This window comes from Rhinatrema bivittatum, chromosome 4 (genome assembly GCF_901001135.1).
Source record: "Rhinatrema bivittatum chromosome 4, aRhiBiv1.1, whole genome shotgun sequence".
Lineage (NCBI taxonomy): Eukaryota > Metazoa > Chordata > Amphibia > Gymnophiona > Rhinatrematidae > Rhinatrema > Rhinatrema bivittatum.
The window spans coordinates 285948154-285954153 of record NC_042618.1 but is presented as its reverse complement, the minus strand read 5'-3'; positions in this window follow the sequence as shown (position 1 = coordinate 285954153).

The following is a 6000-nucleotide window of genomic DNA, read 5'->3' as shown; positions in this document are numbered from 1 at the left end:
CTCCGAGCTGAAAGATGAGCTAGCGGCCCACGAGCTACCATCCTCCCTTGAGGACCTCATTGACTTGGCAGGCCGCATCAACCATCACCTCCAAGAGTGCCACCGCGAGGCTCGGACACCCAGACAACCCAACATGGAGCGTTCCTGCTCACCACCTACCACAGGCTCCACCCCCTATGGAACTCCATCTATCTCGAAGGCGGAAGAGCCTATGCAGTTGAATCGCAGGTGCTTGTCCCTGGAGGAGCACCTCCGGTGGAGGCATTTGGGCCTATGACTTTATTGTGGGGCTCCCGGTCACTGTCTCCAGTCTTTTCCAGTCCGTCTGGGAAACGTCCGGGCCTAAGTTCAGTAGGGGTCCTGAACTTGGGTGCTACTTCACTGGCCCCTCAACTGTCTTTACCAATTACATTAACCTGGGACTCCCGTTCCTTCCCTGGCCTTGCTCTGATAGACTCCTGAGCAGGGGGAAACTTTATTCTCAAGGACTTAGTGCAACTCCTGGGTATCTCTACTTGTCACTTGGAAACTTCTCTATGCATTACCTCCATTTACAGTGATTCGTTGCCCGGCCGAATCTCCTTGGTGACAGAGCCAGTTCGTCTTCTCACCGGTGCTCTCCACGAAGAGGAGGTGGAACTCCTCATCCTAGAAAAATCATTTAATCCAGTGGTTCTAGGATTATCTTGGCTTCAGCGTCACTCCTCCCAGTTTGACTGGGGAACTCTTCAGCTCACTGAGTGGAGCCCAACTTGTCATCAGACCTGTTTGAAAAAGGTGACACCACCTCCTAGTTTCTCTGGTGACCACTACTCCTATCATTCCGGCTCCATATGCAGACTTCGAAGATGTCTTCTCGAAGCAAAACGCCAACATCCTTCCACCTCTCCGTAACTTCGACTGTCCTATCAAACTTTTACCAGGTATAACACCCCCTCAAGGCTGGACCTATCCATTATCGCAGCCCGAGACCCGTGCCATGTTGGAATATATCCGAAAGAACCTGGCTAAAGGGTTCATCTGACCATCAACTTCCCCCACCAGTGTGGGCTTTTTTTTTTGTCACAAAGGATCTTGAGGCCGTGCATTGATTATCATGGCCTGATCACCATAACTCGCAAAGACAAGTACCCATTACCCTTGATCTCCAAGTTGTTCGACTGCCTTCAAGGGGCTTCCATCTTTACTAAGCTGGACTTATGAGGGGCCTATAACCTGGTACATATACGCACTGCCTCTGCTATTTTGGCTGGGGCGGTTCTAAGCCAGCACTCAATCCAGGGAACGTTTTCCTTTTTCTCCCTCAAGTTCTCCTCCGCGGAGCAGAACTATAGTATTGGTGATAGGGAGCTACTTGTGGTCAAGCTTGCTCTGGAAAAATGGCGCCCTTGGTTAAAGTGTGCCCAACACAAGTTCACAATCTTTACAGACCATAAAACCTTGAACACCTGAGCCATGCCCAGTGCCTTAATGCTCGCCAGGCTCGCTGGGTGCTATTCTTTTTCAGGTTTAATTTTGAACTCCGATACTGCTCTACAGAGAAGAATCTATGGGTGGACACCCTGTCTCGCTCCTTTGAACCTGAAGATGTCCCTGAAGAACCCAGTCACATTATTGATCCTGCATGCATCTGTCTGGTGAGACGTGTCCCAGCATGGTTAAAGACAAAGTCTGACCCTCTGCCGGACCTGCATGCTTCTGGAAGCCAACAACACTATGTTGGTATTTGAACAGTCCTCCGACCGTTCCAGCCCTTTCGGACCTGCTGCTGGGTATTGGCAAGAAGCAGCAGGCCGAACTGAGGAAGAGGGCAGACGGAGGCCTTATGACACAGAAGACTCAAGACGTGGACGAGAAGACTCTGGATGTGGACGAGGAGCTTGGAAGACTCAAGACAAGACGAGGAGCTTGGGAGGTTCAGACATTGGCACTGTCTCTCAGGGCACCCTACACAGCCCACCGACACGGGTGGACCCAATGGGCTGGTCAAAGACCACCCTGTCCCTGTAGCATGCTCTACACAACCTGAAGAGGCTGGTCACAGACCACGCAGAGAGCGGGACGAGCGCAGGAAGGGAATCCAGCTGAGACGAGACTCCAATGACGAGGACAGGAACTGACGACATGGATTTACCCCAACAAGTTGTCATCTGGAGAACCAGCGGAGCTGGAGGGTCAAGAGGACTGAACAAGCGAAGCAGGAGCAGAACTTCGGAACATGAGGAAGTCTGGAACATGAAGAAGTCTGGAACATCAGGAAGTCTATAACATCAGGAAGCCTGGACTAGGAGCCTCGGAACATGAAGACATGTAACATCAGGAAACCACGAAGACTCAGGAAGCAAGACGAGACATGGAGCCCCAACGAAGAACGAAGACCTGAAGGATCGCTGGAAGATGAAACTTCCAGAAGCGAAGAACTCCAATGCAAGGCAGAAGTGTTGGAGAAGCCCTTTTATAGGGCTAAGACAGTAAACAGTCATAGGTGGGGCCTGGGGCATATCCGGCCGCGGGTGCTTTAAATCTTATGAAGAGGCGCGGCCCGCGCCTTAGGAAGAGGAAGCAGGAAGTTGTGGAACACCATGGACAGCGGCCATGCTGCTGCTGCTAACGCCGAAGAGCAGGGCGTGGCTGAGGAACAGGCCCAGCATTGTTGGCAGCTCTCAAGCTGCAGAGGGCAGATGGGGGAGTGGCTCCAGCCACAAGGAAGACCAGGGACTGTGGCCTCCAGGGCGCGGGGCAGGCAGAGAGAAGGTAAGAGGCTGCCCATGAGGGCAGAATCACAACACGGCGGCCCAGTGGCAACCCCGGAGCTCCTCTTTGTGGCCCGGAGGCTGCCGACAAAGTCTCCATTCTTCAGCGCTAGCAGAGCCGCCGCTGCTTCAAACAGCTGGAGCTGCCCTCAGCTTCTCTTCTGCGGCAGGAGCTGCCTCCGACACCTCGGGCCTGCTTCCTGCTCACAGCATGGCTGCTGTCCCTGGTCCTGCCTCCTAGGCGTGTGGCCATGCCTCTTCCCTTCATTTAAAGGGCCCGCTCTGGGCAGGGCTTTGAGACTCCTCCTGCTGACATCCTCTAGGCATTTCCTCTTCAGCCTTTTAAAGAGGGCCTTCCTTCAATCTGTCGTTGCTTTTGCAAGGTTAACTCCTGGAGTTCCTTTGGTTCCAGCTCTTCGTCCCAGGAGTCTTCTCTGCTTCACCTCGCTTCTTCAAGGCACTCCAGTCTTCGTGAGAATTCCCTTGTCTTCTTCGGAGGTTTCTGATCCTTCATCTTCACCTTTGTTCCATGTCCTGGTCTCTCGTCAGATCCTGTGTCCTCATCCATCTCGTCTTCAAGATGTTCCTGTCTTCAGATGCTCCTTCCTCTGGATACTCCTAGTTCTGATGCTCCTGCTCCAGAGGTACCTGAGGATCCTTGCTCCTTGTCGCAGACGTCCCAGATGTCCTTGTCTCCAGAGGTCCCCGTCGTCTAGTGGTTCCAATATCCTGATGTTCCGGTGTATCAGATGTTCTTCATTCCTGTCCTGACCCTGATGTTTCCTTCATCAGCTCTTCACCCAGCTTCTAGTTTTCTTTCGTCCACTCTTCACCTTGCAATGCAAGTCTCTGATGGACCCTTGCTTTTATGTTCCTGAATCCGAGTTCCAGGTTCCGAGTCTTGAATCCTTGTATCCTGTCCCCGGTCGTTGGAGTCCTTGCCTGCTTCCGTCCATGCCTAAGAATCTGCCAGAACCTGCTCCGCTTCAGTGTGGTCCGCGACCAGCCACGAGCGGCTGTGTAGGGCACACCCTGGTGCAGGCCTCTCCTGAATCTTTGTCATGTCCTGGCTTCACCTTCCACTTCTTCGCCTGGAGTCTGCTTCACGTTCAACGTGGTCCGCCACCAGCTGTGGTGGCTGTGTAGGGTACGCTGCAATGCAGCTCCCATCCAGTACTTTCACCTGAGTCCTGAATCCTTGCCTGAGACCTTCGTGTAACCTGAATCCTTGTCCGAGTCTTCTGAGTAACCTGAGTCTTCGTCTGAGTGTTTTTATGTAACCTGTTTGCCCATCTGAATCCTCTGAGCATCCTGCATCTCCGTCCTTGTCTGAGCTTCCAGCATCCTTGTCCATGTCTGAGCATTCTGTATCTTCATCCATGTTTGAGCATCCTGAACCTTTGTCCACGTCTGAATACTTGCCTGAGTTTCAATTTCCTCACCTCGTCCAAGTCTTCACTTTTCCTCGTCTCATCCAAGTCTCCAAGCTCCTCGTCTTGTTCCTGTTCCAATACCATCTCTTGTCTTCAACCTCTGTCCGTCCCATCGCATCTGCCATTCCCAAGCGGCAGGTCCAAAAGGGCTATCGAGTGACTGGAGGGCTACCCCAGAGACCAGCATTGCATTGTGCGCTCTCTTCCAGTGCGATGGGTTCAGCAGGGGTCAGGCTCCCTGGTCTCCTGCCTGTCTGCCTGTGCTTGAACACGTCTTGCCTCGGTGCTTCCCTGGAGCCTCTGGGGTCATGCCATGGTCTGGGCACACTGAATCTTCCCAGAATCAGGATCGCTCTCTAGCGCTCCCCCGACAGATAGCTCTGATCTTTCTCAGTTTCTTCAGAATTGTCAAGGCTTGGTAACTACCAGAGGGACACTTACTATTTCCAGTCGGACTCCATAGTCCACTTTTCAGTTCTTCTGTTTGCTCTAGTTATCATCTCTTCTGTTTCTGAGAGGTCTTCATTTCATTTTTATTATAGTTTACTTTATGATATGTCAAGATGAGTTATATTATTATGATATGTTAAGATGAGTTTTTGACCTGTTTTCTACTGTTAACTGTTGCAGTCGGACACTGCTGGCGAGGTAGTGGACCCTTGGGCTGGCCCACCGAGGGTGACGGGGTAGGCCGGGAGGCGGAGCCTCAGACAGGAGGTGTTCACCCGGGAACCAGGAGCCCCCCAGGAGGAGCCCGTAGGGCCCTGGGACCTCGGGACTTGGAGTATAGTCAGAGAGTCCAGAGGCAGAGGTGCGCTTAGACCGGGACCAGAGTAAACTGGAAGTATAGGAAGTCCAAGGTACCCGGGAAGCAGGAGCCGGCAGTACAGGGCCGAGGGCCAGCTGATGACAGGGCAGCGGGCAGCAGCGGAAACTGTAGCAAACCGGAGGCTGAAGCAGGCTGTGAGCTGAAGCGGGGTTTGTAGCAAACTGGAGCTGGAACAGGCTGTAGCAGTAGCAAAGTCTGTAGCAAACCGGGACTGGAACGGGCTGTAGCTGTAGCAGAGTCTGTAGCAAACCGGAGTCAGAGGCAGGCCGCAGGCTGAAGCGGAGTTGTGGCAAACCGGGGTCAGAGGCAGGCAGCAGGCTGAAGCGGAGTCGTAGGCAAACCGGGGTCAGAGGCAGGCAGCAGGCTGAAGCGGAGTCGTAGGCAAACCGGGGTCAGAGGCAGGCAGCAGGCTGAAGTGGAGTCGTAGGCAAACCGGAGTCAGGAGCAGGAAACCGTAGAGAACAACAGGAGCGCAACTCAGAACAACTAACCAGTTGTGAACCTCGTTGCAAGGCGATGAGAGAGAGTTTGAGCGCCGGTTATATCGGGACTTGGGCGTGACATCAGCAGCACGGGCGGGGCCAGGCTTCCGGGAGTTGAGCGCTCAAGACGGGTGTCCTCGCGCGCGAGACTGAGGAGAAGCAGGCACGTAATGGCGGCCGCCACGTGGAGTGAGAGAAGCCCCCGGGGGTCCAGAGTCGGCGGAACGCGGTGGTTCCTGAAGCGGAGGTATGCAGGTTTGAGCCCAAGGCGAGGGGAAGCGGTGGCGACCGCAACAGTACCCCCCCCTTTACGGCCCCTCTTGAGAGGACCGGGTTTCTCTGGATGGTCTTGATGGAACTGCTGGAACAATGATTTGTCCAGAATGTTGCGGCTGGGTTCCCAGGTGTTGTCCTCATCACCGCAACCTTTCCAAGCGAGTAGATACTCCCACCTGCGGTTGTAGAAGCGAACGTCCAGGACTTCGCGTACCTGGTAGGTGGGG